Source organism: Macaca thibetana, chromosome 2 (assembly GCF_024542745.1).
Source record: "Macaca thibetana thibetana isolate TM-01 chromosome 2, ASM2454274v1, whole genome shotgun sequence".
NCBI lineage: Eukaryota > Metazoa > Chordata > Mammalia > Primates > Cercopithecidae > Macaca > Macaca thibetana.
The window spans coordinates 125,609,360-125,629,758 of record NC_065579.1 but is presented as its reverse complement, the minus strand read 5'-3'; the positions used below and the strand labels follow the sequence as shown (position 1 = coordinate 125,629,758).

General features: G+C 38.9%; 1 protein-coding gene across 12 annotated transcripts in view; it reads left to right on the top strand.

The window, feature by feature from the left end:
• FOXP1 (forkhead box P1) overlaps positions 1 to 20,399 on the top strand; it is a 631,073-nt gene that overhangs the window by 268,328 nt on the left and 342,346 nt on the right. For 11 of the 12 annotated variants that reach the window (XM_050781345.1, XM_050781346.1, XM_050781342.1 and 8 more), the window contains one exon: positions 14,213 to 14,273. The gene's annotated coding sequence lies outside the window, so the exon portion shown is untranslated. Of the gene's footprint in view, positions 1 to 2,042; positions 8,219 to 14,212; positions 14,274 to 20,399 lie in introns of those variants that run through there. The other variant, XM_050781333.1, reaches the window with a different exon arrangement.

The following is a 20,399-nucleotide window of genomic DNA, read 5'->3' as shown; positions in this document are numbered from 1 at the left end:
CTCCAACTAATATTGAGGGGAAAAAATAAGTACTTTGATTTTATTTTAGCACTATATTCTTAAGAAGTTTAAAATCTGATACACATTCTTTTATTTTTCCAGCCCGTAGCATGGCAGACAGCCAGACTTTTTTTTTTTTTTTTTTTAAGATGGAGTCTTGCTCTGTCGCCAGGCTGGAGTACAGTGGCATTATCTCAGCTCACTGCAATCTTCACCTCCTGGGTTCAAGCGATTCTCCTGCCTCAGCCTCCCGAGTAGCTGGGATTACAGTCCCGTGCCACCACACCCAGCTAATTTTTGTATTTTTAGTAGAGGTGGGGTTTCACCATGATGGCCAGGATGGTGTCAATCTCCTGACCTTGAGTTCCACCTGCCTCAGCCTCCCAAAGTGCTGGGATTACAGGCATGTGCCACCATGTCCAGCCAGCCGGCTATTTTTAACAACTTGTAGAGATGGCAGAAATGAGTGTAGAAAGTTTTAGATTTATTTAAGTTCTGTCATCCCTGATTATAATAACAGCAGCCATCATTTCTTTGAGCATTCACTTTGTACCAGACACTATTAAGTACTTCTTCTTGTCAGTGCATTTATTCTCCAAAAGCAAATAATGCACTGTAAGCAAGCCCATTTTATGGATGAGAACACTGAGGGACAGAGAGCTTAAGTAACTTGCCTAAGCTCACAAGGTCAGTAAGCACCAGAGCTAAGTTTTGAACTTGGGTACTTGAATCCATGCTTGTAAATTCTAAACTATTCTAGTCTAAAGTATACTGTATAGTACTATATTCTGTAATACTTAGTTTTAGGTGAGGCAGCCCAAGGATGCATTAAGAAATACAGACACTCGTTCTGTACAACCTCAGCCTTGCCTTTTAAAAAATTATTTCCTAACTTTCAAAACTTGCTTGTTTTTGTTTTTACTTGATAGCCTGTTTTCAGCCAATGAATAGGTAGATATCAATCATTTGCAGCCTGTTTTACTGCTTTTTAAAGAATTATTTTAAAGTTTCATTGTGATTGTGCAATTGTACAAAGACATTCCCTTATTTTATTTTATTTTATTATTTTTGAGACAAGGTTTCACTCTGTCACCTGGGCTGGAGTGCAGTGGCACAATCTCAGCTCCCTGCAACCTCTGCCTCCCTGGTTCAAACAATTCTTCCACCTCAGCCTCCTGAGTACCTGGGACTACAGGCAAGCACCACCATGCCCAGCTAAATTTTTTTGTATTTTTTGGTAGAGATGAGGTTTCACCATGTTGGCCAGGCTGGCCTCGAACTCCTGACCTCAAGTGTGATCAACTGCCTTGGCCTCCCAAAGTGCTGGGTTTACAGGCCTGAGCCACCATGCCTGGCCAATTCCCCCATTTTTAAACGGTGTCTCACTTTATTGCCCAGGCTAGTGTGCGGTAGCACCATACTAGCTCACTGCAGCCTTGAATTCCTGGGCTCAAGCGATTCTCCTGCCTCCCCCTCCTGAATCGCTGGCATTACAGGTGTGAGCCACTGAGCCTAGCTTATTCTCTCATTTTTAAAGTAATTTCAAATAGCAGAAGCAGGGAAGGAGAGGCATTTTAGGGGTTGATCCTTCTGGTCCACCTTTACTGAAGTAAGCAACTCCTTCCAAGGGGAGCTTGAAGCCTGAATTCTTCATAGTGAACACAGAACTCTTTTCAGAAACTTAGCTTAAAATAATTATCTATACCTCCACCCTACTGCCTTATATGATAGAAGAGGAGGTGAGTTCAGCAACAGCTTCCTCTAGCTCAATTTTGATTTAGCTTTGTTTCGCTGAAGTCCATATGCTGAGCTTGTTGAACTCATCTGCCTTGTTCAGTCGTTCTTGCTTTAGGAGTGTTAACTTTCTTTTTCGGAAAGCAACAGCATATGCGTACAGCCTTGCCAGGCTTCCATCAAGTGTCCCTTCACCTTTAGCAAGCCCTTGGTGGACTCAGGGGAGCTTTATGGTCATTATTAACATAACAGCCTATAAGTTGGGCTTCTTTCTAGCTAAGGAGCCAAGGGGTGGGGGGGGCCCGCCTGGTTTTAAATTACATAGGCTTTTCTAAATGTGTTTCTAATGGGAGCTAGAGAGGTGGTGAGCTTTGGGGAAGCCTATCCTTGGGTCAAAGTTGAATGTAGAAGGGAGCTGGGATCTGCAGATATCAGGGAATTTAGGAAGAGAGAGGCATGGGAAAGGAAATAGGATGAAAAGGTGCCAGGAAAAGTTGCCTCATCATTTGGCACTTTGGTGGTGGCCAAAAGGTAAGTTTCTACTTTGAGATCACTCTCAGGCCCTGTGGGCGCAGAGCTGCCAAGTTTCTCAGTTGAAGGACTAACCAAGTTGGGATATGGGTAATTCTGGGAGACTGGGTAATTTGAGGGGAAGGATTGTTGGAGGTCTTTCCAGCTATACTGACAATGTACATGGGTACATTCTTGAGTGTGAGTGTGTCCATAATAAAATCTAGCTGTAGAACCATTCACAGGCTTCTCTGTGTGCACCAGCGTGCTAGCCATTTTACGTACAACAGTGGGAACAGAGTAGCTGGAATAAGATACAGGAATGTTTTTGTTCAACTCAGACACTGGTTAGCATTATTCACTCATTCTGTATTTACTGAACACCTACCCTGCGTAGCCGCTGCTCTGTACTGGGATACAGCAAGCAAGAGGCCTGCACGGTGGCTCATGCCTGTAATCCCAGCGCTTTGGGAGGCGAAGGCAGGATGATCACTTGAGCCCAGGAATTCAACACCAGCCTGGGCAACATAGTGAAACCTTGTCCCTACAAAAAATTTAAAAATTAGCTAGACATGGTGGCACATGCCTCTAGACCCAGCTACTCAGGAGGCTGAGGTAGGAGAATCGCTTGAGTCTAGTAGTTAGTTCCAGGCTGCAGTGAGTCATGATCGTGCCACTGCCCTGCGCTCAAGCTTGGGCAACAGAGTAAGACCATGTCTCAAAAAAAAAAAAAAAAAAAAAAAAGTGTGGGGGGGGTGCAAATCAGATAAAATCCCTGCCTTCATGGAGTATATGTTCTGATACTTCTGTCATAAACTGAAATTAATATGACTTATCTGTTGCCTAAACTTTTGCCCAGAACAACCAAACAGAGTCAGTTCAGCTGCACTAGGAACCGCCAAGAGCCAGATGTGGCCATGGGAAGAATATCTTTGAGAGCCTGTCATCTGGCTCCAGCTGTGTTAACCTAGGCCTGGTAGGCAGCCATGAGTTGTGTTTGCCAACTGGTGGCCAGACACTAGTGCAGGCTTAAACAATTAGCAGAATTCCTCATCCGGTGGCTGGATTCGCTGTGTGTGTCCTACAGGCGATTGCTGCTGTCCAAACCAGGGGACTCTGTGGGCAGAAACGCCCGGAAGAGAACCAAAAGTTAGCCCCTTGAAAAACCAGTCAAAGTCTCATCGGGGAACACGGAGAGGGACGCAGGAATGGGGGAAGACCAGCAACAGTGAGAAAACAGAAGTAAAGCAGATGTGGCCCTCCACCTGGCAGACCTTAATTCTAACTGAGAACTCTTGCCTGATACAGAGCGTCTGCCTCTAGCATGCCCCTGCACAAAAGCAAACAGTAGAGTTTGCCTGTGAAGAAATTTTTTTTTAAGATATTATTTTTTACATTGTTGCCCCTTGGTGAGAAGCATTTATGATGCTTTATTGGTTTCACCCAGACAGAGATTTCCATAAAAAGTATTCATTCCCACCTTTTGGAAGCAATTAGATCCCCACAAACAGGCTATAACTTTCAAATGTCTGTTATATCTGACTTCAAAAATAAGTATATAAGTAAATAAAATGCTTCAGCCTGCCTGCATGTGGAAGATTTTTTTTATAAACTGTAGAGTTGCTGGTTTAATGTACCAGACAAGTCCTGCTAGCACATGGGAAAATAATAGATTCTGATCGTCCATTGTCCAGCATGTTTCTAATACCACAGTAGTTGCTCAGTAAATGTTTGTAAACTGAGCTGAATGAGGAAAAATTCCAGTGAACGTGCTGACTTGCAAGAATGGTAATTAAAAATTAGCACAGTTATTTCAAATCATAAGTGGGGGAAACAACCCACCATTTAGTGCCCCCAAAAGTAAAAGTTCTAATTGGAATAAGCCTAGGATTTTTTTTTTTTTTTATGTCCACATCTAAAGTCTGATGATAACAGAAAGCACAAGATGGCAGAGATTAAGGTTTTCAGGGAGACTTCTCTTGGGGCTGAACAGACACGTCCATATGAGAACATCTTTATCATGGTGAGGTTCTTGGTGGTTTTTCAAAGAAGTCCCACTCTGAACAGATAACAACGACAACAAAATCACTGAAGTGGGGAAAATTCAAAAGATGCTAGTTTATGTGTCAAAATCAACTTTTGCATTCTAACTGCATTGTGTAAATTTGCTGTGCAGGAAACATAAGTGAAGCCATTTGGTTTTGTGGCATTGGTGTGGGTTGGCTCAGGGGGTGGGGATAAGGTTGAGGCATTGATATAGTAAGAGGAGAGCCAGATGGTTGTATTACACATCTTTTGTGTTCTTGTTTGCTTCTTAAAGCAGTTGCAGAATTTTGCCCTTGGCGATATTTTCTTCGTGCCTGTGTGTTCTGCTATGAATTTACTTTTGTCAGAGTACTTTGAAAGAAAAGCCTTGCTCAGAAAAAAAAAAAAAAATTATGTTATAAACTTGTGAAGTCAACAGTGTGTTCATAAAAATATTTTTTAAATGTTAAGAATGTTAGTAAATAGTTGAGAGAATCAGCTTTTCTTTTTTCTTAGTGCAGTGATTTCGACCATGTTTCATGTCAATTCAGGGAAAGAATTTTTGCAAAATTATGAATGTGCAGTTGGTGATGGATGGATGGATGGATGGATGGATGGATGGAGATGGATAGATGAGTAGACAGATACATGGAACAGATACATTGTTATTCCAGTAGGGATGAGGCCTATCTGATTAGAGATTTAACTTTTTCCATTACTTACAGCAAGCCCTCAGGTTGTGGTTAACCTCTTGTGTTTTATCAGCAAGCCTAACTTGGTGGTAAATTGAGTGAGAGTGGGTTACAGTAGGTTGGTGAGTTTTGGTTGACATTTGTTAGAATTGCTGTTACACCACCATTGAAATTTATATTTATTCCCTACTAAAAGGAAATTCTATTTTGCAGTCACCAGTGGCAAGGGATATTTAAGATGTTCTAACGCATGTAAGGGCTGATATTTTATCACCAAATGCTTTTAATAAAGAGTTGCTTTGGAGCCATCCCCCCCTCACCCCCACACACACACTGGCAGAATGCTTCAGAATAATTTAATGTCCTTTTTACAGTTCCAGTTTATTTTTTTTTCCTTTGCTCAAATGAGAGAAGAGCAAATATATAGGATCCTTGGGCGACGGTTTATTCTCCTGTTGTGCACAGATTTCCAGTTTTAGTTGGAACCTGCAGTCCCTGATGAGAAAACAGGAAACTTACAGTCCTAACCTTATTGAAATCTCTGCCGGGTTTAGTCACAAGTCTGAGACGACTCCTTCCAATAATGAAGCCATTGTACGCATCATATCTGATCAGTTCTTGAAATGTTTTAGTAAGTCTATCTTACAACATTATAAGAAGATAATCAGCAGCCTTAGAAGGTCCCCATCTGGACTGTAGAGTTCTTTTACTGAAAGATGTTTTGCCTTTTTGAGATAGCTCTTGCGTTTCATCATCTGTTCCGCCGAGATGAAGTGCATATGAAAAGTCAGTGACTCTGAATCCATCTGTTGTTATTATTTTCCACTGATAATTGGCTTGAACAATGAAATGTCTGTGTCTGCAGCCTTTGAAACTGTACACCCTGTTTATTTTCTGGAGGTCTCGCTGCAACTACGCCCCCCCATCTTTCCCCCTGCATTTTCTCTCAAGCTTACAGCGAGTGGCGCTTGTGTGAGGATGACATCTTTGACTCTGTGCATCAGTATGTGTCACTCAGCATCTAAAGCTTGCATACGGATTTTTGTCACAATCCCTGTGTCTGTGCCGTTTGCTCCCGAATCCGGCGCTCTTTCAGCAAGGAGCTTAGCCGGGCCACAATGCATGGATCCCTTACCTGGATTGTCGTCTTTATTTCACCGTCCTCATTAAAATATTAATTTAGGGTACAGTATCTAATACTTATGGAATTAGATGCTACCTATAATTGTATAATATATTCAGTTGCGTCCAGGTTTGCATGATACAGAGCATTAATATTGGATTCTACTAACATCACTTCCATTAGCTTACTCAACCAGTATGAGATATAGATGAGCTGGGAAGCATAACTACCCTCAAAACTGCCAAAACAGTCATTAGAAGCTCCATGGGGATGGACAGAGGCTTTCTCACAGTGATATAATGATTAAATTTTGTTCTATGGTTTATTTGCAGCAAGGTTAGATCACTATCGTCTATGGACGTGGGTTATCTAACACCTTATTTGGAAGGTCATTTCAAGGCAAAAAAGAGTGGACAAAATCAGCACCTTCAGTTTCTGTGGTCACCCCTCTTAGAGAACCTGTGTTTTATTCTCTGGGTCTTTGGGTGTCTTTTTATTTTGTTGGTCTTTTCTCCATGCTATGCCATAGTATATGTTTGAAATGAGTTTTGTGTTTGTTGGTGTGTTTGTAAATATATTTTATGTTTGAAATGAGTTTTGTGTTTGTTGGTGTGTTTGTAAATATATTTTAAAACTTTTCAGTGATGATCTGCACCTTTTACAGTAGAACGATTTGGCCAGAAAACAGTTTTGTGTTAATAAACTAAAATTGCTTTTCAAATAGAAAGCTGCCCTATTTCCCTTGGCTAGGATAATCACAGCATTCTTGAAGGCTGTGAAGGATCTGTGACCTATCCTTTTTAGTCCAAATACAGTAATAATATAGACGCATCCTATAGCATAACCCTGCTGGATTTGGCCCCAGAGTACTGTATGGCATTAGTAAGTAGTAGACGAACATAATCTTATTTATGTTTCAATCGAAATCATTTAATACTGCAAAAGTTATTAAAAAATAATTAAGTTACTAAGACCAACATGTAGCTGGAACGTAGAATGAGAGGTCAGTGTGAGTTGATTCCATAAGCTGAGAAAAGGCAGTGGTGGATTCCTAACACTGGCATGTTTCTCCTCTTGCTTAAATTCCTGGATTGTAAGGACAAATTATGTTGAGGTATGGCATATTTTCTGCCGAAATGGAGAAAATTGTTGACTGTAATTATGTTATTTAATTGAAATTATAAGTGGTTGAGGCCACTCAGTTAAAAGCATCCTTTCTAATATAGGGGTAATGTTTTTAAATGAGTGGTCATGGATTGGTGACATTTGAAAGGCAGGCATTTGGGATATATTTTTGGAAAACTCGAATTATTTTCCTTAAATGATTAGTGAACTAGAGAGTATAGTTAAGTAGCATTTTTTGGCTTATTCTCTTTAATTAGATATGCATGAATGTATTATGTGTGAGTATATATGCACATATATATGTATATGTGTATATTTTTATATGTACACTTTATATACATATATCAAACAGATTATCAAACAGATCTTTGTAGGTACAGAGTCACAGGTATCCATTTACAACGTGACAAAGCAGAGAAACAAGACGCATATCTCTGACAATTGTGACTAAACAAACTGATTGTTTAAAACTCTCATTGAATGTTAGAGATTGAAATGCAACCCAGAGCAGAACTCCAGGGATGGGTATACTACAAGTTCTTTTTGGAGTAGCTGGAGATACAACAATAGCACTCCCCCCGCCACCCCCCATGAGTGAGTTCTTAATTACTAATGAATACAATTCATTTTAATTGTTATTATAGCAACATAACATTTAACTGTCTCCTGTTTAGTGGTGTCCCCTGGAATAGGCAGTGTCTCCTGTCAGAGCGAGGACAGGTAGAAGGCACAGCGGGCGTCTGATTGAGCCAGTTATTCATTTGCTGAGTGTTTGTGTTTATGCAAAGGGGCCTCTTCCTGCATATTTAATCTAGAGTAAGGCAGTGGCTTTTGTTGTGTTTAGCCCACATACCTTCAGTCCTTCCTCACACTGCCGCCAGCCTGGGAGCCCTGAGAGCCAGCAGGCTTCCAAGCGCCTGTAGTTTCTCCCTTACAAACTCTCAACTTTCTTCCGTTGTGTGAAAATTGCCTCTCCCGCCCCAAAGCTTTGCCTCCTCACCATGAACGGGTAAGTGTGTGTGAAGCCAAGGCTGACACTTTTGTTTCATTTTACTAATGTTGAGAGGGTACTTTGCTGCCCTTCTGGGCGCCTCCTGAAAGCAGTCCTGGTTCCTGGGCCGTTGTCAGCTTCTGGCTGCATTGAAATAGACAAGTACAGGTGCCTCTTAGGAAATGTGGCTGAATTTTGGACTCGCAGAGAAAGGCTCGTGAGGACTAGAGGGAATTAAAAAGAAAAGAGAGAGAGAGAGCAGCTTTATTATTCTTTGTCCTAACAAATCCTGTTTTGTAACTATCCTGCAGATAATGCTGCCATTGTTTGCTAAAAAGCCTTCAAACACTGTGTAAGACTGAACTGTAAGAAAACAGAAACTCTGCCGCTGTATTGTCTATACCCGGGCCAGGGTCCTCCCCGAAGGTCTGTGCCGGAATAGGAAAGGTTTTCTTCTGTGGAAATCGAATCGTCTCTTCATTGATATTAATAGCACACTAGAGATGTTGGCCATGATGCTCAGAGAGGCGGTCGGGAGGGAAGGAAATCTGATCTTGCTGGGGGGAAAATGACAGCCTCTTGGCCCCACGGTGGAGGAGACATCATCCAGGCTCCGTGTGCATAATGGCATCCTGGCTTAACTGTTTGCTCTAGGAATTTTAATCTTGAGCTGTTTGTTTTACTATCTGGGGTCTTGCTATTTTTTGTTCCTGTACTGTCTTTAGAAAGCACCATATTCAGGGGCTAATCCAGTCTTTTTTTAAAGTGAATTTTTAAAAAAAGACTCAGAGAAATTCATGTACTGTACACTTAGATAATTCTGGGGTATGATGGGGGTATTCTGCTTTCTTGATGAGGGTAGAGTGTTATTTCAAAAATAAGTTGCCACAATTAACAAGGGTGAACCATCCAAGGAAGATATGTCCTGTGTGAAGATATTTCAGGGTGTGGGAATTATGTCCAGGCTCTAAAAGAAGGAGTTTTCCTGACCAGTTAACTGTTGCCTCTGTTTGAGTAACTCTTTTCAACAGAAGAGTGTGCTGTTCCCCCGCAGGTTGGAAACTGTGAGAATTTAAATAAAATTTCATCAACCTTATTAAAATATGTAGGGACTTGTGTCTTCTTGGGTGCAAATCAGTCTAGAGACTTAGAAGCATTTATTAACAGTGAGGCTGCTGAAGGTTTTTAATAACAAAATTACAAATACTCTATCTAATTGTAAGTATATGACTTTTATACTTGGTTTTTAAGGGGAAAAATACTTTTTTTTGAGGCAAAGTAACTCCGTCAGAGCACCTTCTGTGATTAGCGCTATTGTATTCTTAAATTTTGATTGATAGAGATAATAGTTTTCACTTAAAAATACAGACAGGTACTTTAACTTTCCATGACAATAGCTATTTGCATTTCTTTTATCTTTTTGTTTAACATTTGTGGGGGTTGGGATGGATTTGATTATTAACTCTTATTGCACACTAAAGGTGAATCTAAAACAAAGGCTTTGTTAGAGCTTCAAAGGGAAAACAGCAAATATTGTTTTTAGGCTTCAACATTTAAAGGCTGTTAAAGGATACCTATAAAATATTTTCACATGACCACGGCCAGGGTTTTCCTTTTCTGTAAGGTAGGAGAGAGTCATTTTTCCAAATGAGATGGGCCGATGTGGAGTTAGTGGGGGGGCTGCCAGTCTGAAGTAATTTCATGGGCAAGCATCGACTGGGGTTTACTGCACCACGTGGCTTCATGTGTAACATTTTAGGTTTTTGCTCTACTAGAATGGACTCCAAAGTTAGGTACTGTGATCTGATGAGGGCCCCAGAGGATGAGGAGAAAGGAAGTAAAATGTTACTTGCAGGGATAGGAGGGAGATTTGGAGAATGATGGATTCAAAGTCACACATTTCTTTGATAGAGACAAGTAAAAGAAGTGTAGTGTTTGTGAAGCTGCAAGCCTGGGTAGCGTCCAACTTTGCCTCCGGTCTCAGAGACCCCGACTGCACAGCAGCTTCTTCCTTCCTTTTCTTTCCTGTTTCCTTCCTTTATTCTTTTCCTTTCTTTTTCCCCTGTTTTTCTCTATTTTTTCCTTTCTCCCCTTTTTATTTTCTTCCTTCTATTCTTTCTTCATTCCCCACCTTCCCCACTTTTTTTCTTTTTTTTTTTTTTTTTTTTTTTTTTGCAAATCTTACTCAGTATTTGAAGTCTTAAGGGCATAGAACAAACTTTGAGATTGATTTTGGAGTAGATTTTCTTAAATACGGAAGATAAAGTGACCCTTGTCTTATATTTTTCAATAGTCAAATATATGTCGATGTCCTTGTACTTTCTAAGAAGTCATTGAAAAACAAGATATTAAAGCCCACAGGAGATAAGATTCCCTATTTAAAGAGGCAGCGAATTCTTGGAAATTGGCTTATTTGGACCAGTTTTTGCCAATGAGTACAAGCCGTTTGATTGGAGGATTTGAGGGTGTGGGAAGTTTGAACCATGTTCCTTCCTCAGTTTCCTAATAAGAAAGTGTCCTCTAGCCATAGACCTACTGAACTGCCCGCCTAATCACCACCCAGGGGTTCACTTTGCTCATCTTTGCATCTTTAATAAGACTGGCACACAAAAGGTTCTCAGCCAGTATTGGGTAGGCTGAAGGTTGAGATGAACTATGTTGGGCATACTTCAGAGTTGCTTTTGCACAGTTATATAAAATTCAGTATAATGGAGAAATCTTAATGCAGATAATTTATTTTAGCTGTCAAGAAAGGGAAGGGGAAAATACTATAAACGGGAAAAAACGAGCCGATATTGTTCATTTTCAGTTTTGTGAAATGAGATTGCACCTCCACATTTACCTGCAACTCAGTTCCAAGCAGGACATACTAGTGGACACTGTGTATTATATGTCACACAGATTAAATTAAGGGCAAAATATACCCATAGAAAGTATGATATTGAAACACTATAATAATGTGAGGGTTCTTTAGAATAACAGCCCTAATTCGGGAGGAGGGGTGGTTGGGGAGGCAGAGAAAGAGGAATGTATATTTAGTGTCTGACCCTAGAGTTCGCAGTAGAAATTTGTGTCCTGGACATGGTTTTTGTGGTCACTGTGTAGCTTCAGGTAGATGACACTGTTGCAATCAATAGTGAAGAGGCCACGGAACAATTCTAGTGTTCACAGAATCTTAACTGTTGCAGAGAATGACATAAAGGAAAATAAGTAATTTCTGTTTACCGTATCCTTGGCTCACTTTTAAAACCTAAAACCAGTAGGAAACTTAAAAAAGAAAGAGAAAAAGAAAAAAAAAAAACGCAATTCGTATGGAGACAGCATTTTTTAAAAGAAGACAAGTGGGCTGGAGGGGAATGTATTTCTTTTTTTTTTTTTTTTTAACCTAAAAGCTTTGCATAATCATTTAATTTTAGTTTTGGTGCTTGTGCTGCCGGTAAGCATACAGGTAAATAGTTGATCTATTTGATAAGTAAAAGTGATTTAAAGAAAATAGCAAATATAGTATTGGAAAGGGAAGTTTTATGCTTTGGAAAAAATGAAACGCATATTTTTCTGCTAGTTGTTGGTTTCCAATTCTTCTAAGCTAGTAATGAGGCAGACTCGGGCCCCAGTACTACCCCCTAATTTTCTTGTCTATTATATTGACACATTTCATTTAATTTAGCATGATGGCAAACAGCTGTTGAACTATTAATCTTTTCTCAGCAAAACTAGAAAAATGTCTTTTAGATTACTTTGTTAATGTATACCTTTTCTAAAAATGAAAATCAACAGAAATAAATTAATGAGTGGCCAATCGTGCATGTGCACCAAAATTTATGGAACTTCAAAATAGAGAAAGATAGAGATTATATCCTACTGCCAATTTTTTATGTGTAAGTGAAAATTAAATGTAGTCAGTTTTGTATTGTTTTAGTATTTATAAATTGGAGGGTCAGTTGTATGATTTTGTTGTAATTCTTCCCCCAGTATCCCTAGGGGAAAAAAATGATACTTGTAAAATCTGAGGCTGAAGCAGCTTCTATTTTTGTTCTGTGTTCACTTACACACTATACTGTGTGGATAGGTGAGTAGAAAAACAGGTCTGGTGTTTACCTGAAAATGTTCTGCAAGTTCAAATGCAGCACTGGAGATAACTTTATTCCAAGTAGGCATTTTCAGCAGTTTTTTTAAAAAATTAAATTTTAATGAGGTCCAGTTGTTTGCCAGGCCTATATGATAGCAAATCTCATCTGCATTGCAAAGTCTAATACTATAGGTCTGACTGCCAAACATGCAAAAATAGACACAGCTCAATAGATAAACATATAAATTAGTTTACAGTGCATGTACTGGAGAACATCTCAAGTAAAAAGGAGAGAGAAAAAGGCATTCTTGCTTTGAATTGAGTAGGATCTGCCAAAGTTCACTTGCTTTACATTTAAGATTCGATGAGTGGTAGATGTAGAAATTTCCGTGTGTGCTTTGTATGTACGGAGCTCTGATTTGTGTAGAGTAGGTCTCTGCAGATCTTAGCTCTACCTTGAGGACTTGACCATCTTTGCTCTGTTTTTCTTTCTTATCATCGCTTGCCCTGAAATAGACTTCTCACCACTGGAGAAACCAATCTTGGGGACATACATCAGCAGTAAAGCACACGATTTTCATTTTCAATTTGAATTGTTTTGTGTAAAAACAAAAAGGTTTTGGTCAGGCTGCAAAATAGTAATTTTAAGTCCCAGAGCTAGGGTTTTTCCCCACCCAAATGGTGAACATTTATGGTGAAAACCTCCAATTTCCTCTTACAGTAAACATGAAAATTATGATTTCACTCAGAGCCTGCATCTTTTTCCAATCTTAATGGCAAGAATCTGCATACACTTGCTTGTGGAAATGTCATAAATTGGCCTTGGATCAATTCCTCAAAGATAGTACACACCAAAGTGCCACTTTCAAATTTTTAGCCCTCGTGAAATAAGATTTTACTCTTCTCAATGATGTTTGCCTTTCCACATTCAGGGCCGACAGCGGAGGGATAAGCAGGGATATCTTCCTATAAAATTAAACCACTTCATTACATATTATTCTGAAGAGTGAACAAAAAGATATGAACATTTTAGTAAAATGATGATATGATTTCGCCACCTTAAAAATTATATGAGCATTTGGTCAATGGATATGGAATGAATCCTGTACCCTCTTAGTAACTTGATCTAAATTAATAAACAAATGTTTTTCTTTTCACTTGTGCCATATGTTGATCCCAGTTACATGGGCAGAAAGAGGCAGCTTGTAATGTTTCTTAAAGGATTAAACACTGTTTTGCATACGGGAGTATGCAGATGCAGGAGTAGATGTGGGGTAAAATGTGTTCCATGGTTTCTTTGTGTTTTAGGAAGCTTGATTTCAATTGTTTGTTTCATGTGACATGAACCTTTTTTATTTAACTTAGTAGCTCCCGTAGATACATGCTAGGAGAAAAACATTCTGTGAACAGCTTTCACTAGCAATTAACTCCCTGCCCCTCCCCAAACTGAAAATGGTGCTGCTTTCATTCATTTTGAAAGGTCCAAAGTGGCAGAAAGCATGTTGTCTACAAGACCTAACTCTCTTCCAAAAGGGAAAAAAATAAGTCTCTGCTTTAATGAAATAAGGGATGTTGTGGATGTTAACCAAACAGAGACACGTTCAAGTGGCAGTCCGGTTTCCAAAAACAAAGGCCTACGAGTCACATATTATTCTACGTGAAAATAAATTGATAGACAACAAGATGAGAAAAAGTTGATACACAACATTTGAAATGTTTCACCTTGACTTTTTCCCCCCAAGTCGATTTTGTTGTCTTGAAGAGCTCAAAGGCATATGGTCCAGATAAGCAGACATTCTTGGGACTTGTTTTTATTAACCCTGAAAGTCATTTGCCATTAAATAGAATTGAGTTCTTTTGTTGTTTCGCTTGTGTCTGTCCTTGGCAGAGGTGGTTGCTACTTCTCTTGACATTCAGATTTTGATGTTCTCTTTTGTTTTCAGGGTAAGACGTGACCTTTTGAGGTGACTATAACTGAAGATTGCTTTACAGAAGCCAAAAAAGGTAAATGCAAATGTGATTAGTGAAGTTATATCCAGGGCTGTGTCTTTTGCCTTCCAGGCATTTTAATTCAGTTGTTTTTTGGTCTGTATTTGTCAAATAAACATGTATTTATTTGCGTGTGAGTACATATGTGGTGTATTTTTGGAAGTCCTAAGAAAAACGGTTGCCCTTAAGAAATGGTCTACAGATTCACATTTCCCCCCCAAATATTATCAAACTCTTCTCTTTTTGTTGAAGCTGAACTTATTTTTATTTTTTAAATTATGTTTTGCTTGTTGACTTGGTAGGTTTAAAGTTAGAAAGGAATATTCACATCACAAAAGTGGTGATTCATAAAATTAACTTGCTGCAAACAAGAGTAACGCATGTCAGTATTGTGTGTTGAAGTGGTGTCATCCGATTGATGTTCATCTGGCGGCTTTATAATCACCTTCTTTCAGAAATTAACAGTCAGGCACCATAGCAACACGCCACATTGGTGTAACTGCTGAGCAGTGTGAGGCACATCCCTGTAATGTCAGCACTAGGCTGCCTTGTTCTCTTGACCTTGCTTGAAAATCAAATGAGTACTTGATTTTAAAATTAGAAGTTTTCAGAGAGACTAATGTAGCTTAATGAATTAAAGCCAAATTTAATGTTTTCAAATTCACTTTTGGGAGGGGGAATGAAAAAGTACTCCAGTTAAAATGGTTGTGGATGCTACATATTTACTTGATTTCAGAAGTACCTCTCTGATAAACGTGGTGATCATCTTACACAAGATAATTCTTCCGGTCATTTTAACATCTGATATTTCTCAAGCAGTAGCATCTTCGTTTCATTTGGAATTTTGGCCTTTAATAGTTCCATTTGATTTAGTAGATTTGTGTCTGTTTAAAAACAGGGTACCTGCCCGCATGGTTGAACAAAGCCTTTGCTGAGATTTTACTGAAGTTTATGTATTTGCCAGATACAGACTTCTTGTTGAGTTGAACAGAGTTTTTTTGTGGAACTTTCATAATGTGAAGAATCTTTGATCAGATTTTGATAAATCTCACCTGGAGCTTGGGGGAGTTCTAGAATGCATATATATAAAGGGTATGGATTTGTTTTTGTAGTTGCATTCTGGCACATTTAATTTGGGCCAGAAAAATCAGACTTCCATCATTTCACCTTCTATATTGTTTAAATGAAACCTTTGCAGGATCTACCTAATTGTATTTCAAAGAGGACAAACATATGTTTCAGATGTTTCGGCATGGAAGGAATTGATTCCCAACCAGTAATTGGGATTATCAGGTCACAACAAAACACTTCCCTTTGCTGGGGCTCAATTTTCTTTTTCTTTTCTTTTTCTTTTGTTTTTTTTGAGACGGAGTCTCGCTCTGTTGCCCAGGCTGGAGTGCAGTGGCAGGATCTTGGCTCACTGTAACCTCTGCCTCTCAGTTTCAAGTGATTCTCCTGCCCTACCCTCTCAAGTAGCTGGAATTACAGGCACTCGCCATCACAACCAGCTAATTTTTGTGTTTTTAGTAGAGACGGGGTTTCACCATGTTGGTCAGGCTGGTCTCAAACTCCTGACCTCGTGATCCGCCCACCTTAGCCTCCCAAAGTGTTGGAATTACAGGCATGAGCCACCACACCTGGTCTGAACTTTCTAATCTTTAAAAGGAAGGCATTAATCTATATCAGGGGTCTGCAAACTTTTTCTGTCAAGGGCCACATAGTAAATATTTTCTATTTGTAGGGGTATTCAGCCTCTGTTGCAGTTACTCAGCAAGGCGGTAATTTGCTGTCTCCTGGTCTCTGTAATCTCACAGAGTGATCTCAATCCAAGATGCTCCTCATGCAAAGAGGTGCCACGTGTTTAACTCATCTCCTACTGTCAGCAGAGGTTTCTGGCAAAGCTGAAAATTATGATTAAACAGGCCAGGCATGGTGGCTCATGCCTGTAATCCCTGCACTTTGGGAGGCTGAGGTGGGTGGATCACCTAAGGTCAGGAGTTCAAGACCAGCGTGGCAAAACATGGTGAAACCCCATCTCTACTAAAAATACAAAAATTAGCTGGACGTGGTGGTGGGCTCCTGTAATCCCAGCTACTCAGGAGGCTGAGGCAGGAGAATCGCTTGAACCCAGGAGGTGGAGCTTGCAGTGAACCAAGATTGCACCACTGCACTCCAGCCTGGGAGACAGAAAGAGACTCTGTCTCCCAAAAAAAAAAAAAAAAAAAAAAAGATTAAACAAAGCTGAAAAAGTGGTAGAAAAGATGAAAATTTAGCCTGAGAGTTGGCTTATCCATACAGCTCCAAATACAACCTTCACTGATGGGTTTTCATTTGTTGTTTGTATTGATTTTGTATTTTTTGTAATCACCTGTAAGCATGAATTATTTTTCTTCTGACTCAATGTCTTTATAATATCCATTCTTTCACCTATTACCTGAAAATGGAAATACAGTCCCCACCCCCCCTAAATTCTGTAATATTATTGAAAGTTCAAAATACCATAGGTCAAGGGAAAATTTGGAAAGAAATGTTTCTAGAAATTTGTGATTGGCATTGCCTGAGAAAGATAGTCCATATTACCAAAAAAAAAAAGTTTTCTTCATAATCACTATCAAGTGCATGATCTATTATATTATTTAATATCGTGCAAATAAGGCCCTTCCTTGTAAAATTTCTTGATCATAAAAGTATTTTATGTGCTCAGTCTCTATAGTTGTTCTCTACTTTCAGCTTTTTTTGTTGTCTTTGTCTTTGTTCTGTATACATTGTCTTTGTCTGTTCGGTGTTGCTAGAAAGGAATACCTGAGGCTGGGTAATTTATAAAGAAAAAAATTTATTTGGTTCATAATTCTGCAGACTGTACAAGAAACATGGGGCAGCATCTGCTTCTAGTAACGACCTCAGGAAGCTTCCAGTCATGGCAGAAGGGGAAGTTTGGAAGAGGCGTGTCACATGACAAGAGAAAAAGGAAGCTTGGAGGGAAGGGGAGCCAGGCTCTTTTTAACAACCAGATTTCTCATGAACTAATAGAGCAAGAACTCAGTCATTACTTTGGGGAAGACTCTGAGCCATTCATGAGAGATCTGCCCCCATGACCCAAACACCTTCTATTGGCCGGTCCTCTCACAATTGGGGATCAGATTTCAAGATGAGATTTGGAGGGGATGGATTTCCAAAGTATATCATACATCATCTTCAGTATTCCTATTCCAAGTGAACATTTCATTACTTAACACTTTTTCTTTTACAGTATCCATTCCATCTGTGTTTTGATGCTAATTTCAAATTTTGGGGAGAAATAAGTTAGGGTATATAGACTCAAGTAGTATACATAATTTTTACTTTTGAACAAGGTAAAAGATCTTTCAAAGACTAATTTGTATATATCTTGATCTCTTATCTACGAAGAAATAAAAGGGAAATACACAATTTAAAAAGATGTTTCAAGTGAGTATAGTGGTTAGCATTTCTTCCTGATGAGTAAGCCTTAAATGAGAAGACCTTGCCATCCAGCAATGGACAAAAAAATCAGCATCATCTTTCACACTGCAAGAAGCATGTAGACTTCAGATGCCAGGAGCTTCTCAGTAAATAACATGCCCCAAATTTGAAACCGGGGAATTATTAACAGTCAGTATAGATGCACAGAAATATGCCTACAAAGGTACTATGGAAATAACTGATTATATACATAAAAGTAGCCAGACAAATTCAGAAAACCAGATGAAGCGATTTTGAAAATTTAGATTCTAAGGTCTGAAGAGTCATAAATAACAGTCATCATACTCGGTAGTGATATAACAATTTTCTTCCAACTAGATCTGAGTGCTTTACAAAATGGGTCTGGTTGCTGGCATTCCTAAGAGGTAGCTGGCAATTCTTATAATTCCCACTTTACAGACTGGAAAAATGGTCCCGTTGATGATAAATAGTTTACCTAAGGTCATCCAGAATGTCAAGATGGAAACTAAAGAGAGACGCACTGGTCACAATTATACAGATGTCATTCTATTATGGTTGCCTTGGTTTGGTGATCTAATAAAGGTTTATGTGGCATTTTTCCCTGCCTCCCTTCACCATTGACAATTTACCCTCATGCATTTGCTTAAAATTCAAATCCAATTTGTAAAATTCGTCATCTTATATTCAATTCTGAATGGCATTGAGAGTTGAAGATAATCATCAAGACCGCATAGATTACAATTAAAATGGTTATTTTTAAACATTAGGTATCTCCAAGCTTCACATTTTATGTGTTGGTCCAGTTTCTTTTTAAAGTCAAGTTATTTGAGAGAAAATTAAAAAACAATCAAAGGGAAGTATAATCATTGCAATTTCCCCCCGCATCCCTAATTTGAGCTGTTTTATGTTAGATGAAGGAATATAAATGCATCCTTATAGATAACATTCATCGTGTCTTACCTATTATAAATTATTTCTTGGTGAAAAATAAAGCTAAAATGCTCTTCATTTATTTGAAGTATAAGTTCCTTTAAAAGTATATATGTGAGTGATTTGAATACTTACCTAAAGACAACAGCAATTCTGAGCTAAACCCATTCAAAACTACCTTTTCTAGTAGTTAGCATTTGAATTATGTGACTGTTAATTAAGGAAGATGTTATGAAGACACTGTAAGCAGTCGTCATTGAGTTACCAGATGACCGTATTGGCTGGAATGTGATCAGTCAATTCAGTTAAGCATTGAAATGCTCCCTGACTGCCCCTGCTCCCTGCACATACATACAGTATACTCATGCCTGGGTTGTAACAGTCAGGGTAAAGATGAGGCTGGTGTAACAAAGAGATCCAGTGTAAAATGGCTTAAATAAAATAGAAGCCTACTTCTCTCATGAAACAACCTGACCAATGTAGCTTGTCTGGGCAGATTCTTTCTGTCTGTGCTCTCCTCCCTTCGGGCTTTGTCCTTATCATAGGGTTGAAGCTATGTTGTTGCCGCACTGTGGAGATGTCCAAAGCAAGCAATTTTCTTGTAATCAAAAGAGTTAAATGTTGTATACATCCCACTCATTGTCACTTACCGGATTATGGTCATAAGGCCCAGCAAGCTTTGAGGGCTGCTGGGAAATGGTCTCTACCTGGGTGGCCAGGAGCCTGGGGAGAATTGGCAAACAGATTTAAGGGGACAAGTAGAATACAAGTACTTTATTGATTCAGTTACTCCAATCTAGTAATTTCATTCATTCATTCATACATACAGATATATGTACATACATACATATATTAATTCTTACTGCAGGTATTTATTGGTGGGTGTGGGCTAGGTGCTGAGATTATAGCATCATGTAAGAAGGACATGGTCTCTGTCCTCACAGAGTTGATATTCTAGAGGGGCAGGCATACATGAATGGTGATGATGATGATGGGTGTTAGGAAGGGCAATTATTGGTTGATTTGAGAAGTGTTCTGAAACAAGGAGCCCAGGATGTCAGGAATTACGTGTTTTAACATTGTATGGAAGTTATGTGAGATTAACTTGATTTCCTTGTATGCTGTTGTGAATGTTATCAGGCATGTTAATTTTTTGTTAACAGAATTATTGAGATATAATTCCCATACGATACAATTCACCCATTTAATGTGTACTTACTTTTCAGTAGTTCTTAATGTGTTCAGAGTTGCAACCATCTAGTTCAGTTTTAGAATATTTCATCGCCTAAGAAAAAAACCTTAGTAACTATTAGCACTTACACTGCGTTCTCCCTCCACCCATCCCCTGATAACAATGAATATGTGTTCTGTTTGTGTAGATTTACTTAGTCTGGATGTTTCATAGAAATGGAATCCCACATCCTTTTGTGACTGGATTCTTTCACTTAGCAAAATGTTTTCAAGGTTCATCCAGGCATTTAAAATTTTTAACTGTCTTAAAACCTCCTAAGTTCTTATTTTTAAATCTAAGAGAATGGTTGCTTGAAATACTCTTACAAGGGACAGAACTGGGGAAAAATTACTGTTTTTTATGCTGTGTGTATTTCCATAGACTGACATGGCCTCTCAACAGTTAAACGTCAGAATTTAAATGTTTGCATTTTAAGTTAGCTGTTTTTAAACATTGTTAGCCATAATGCTAAACTAAGTTACTCTGTAAACAAGAGCTGTCTCTCTTGAATGTTAGTT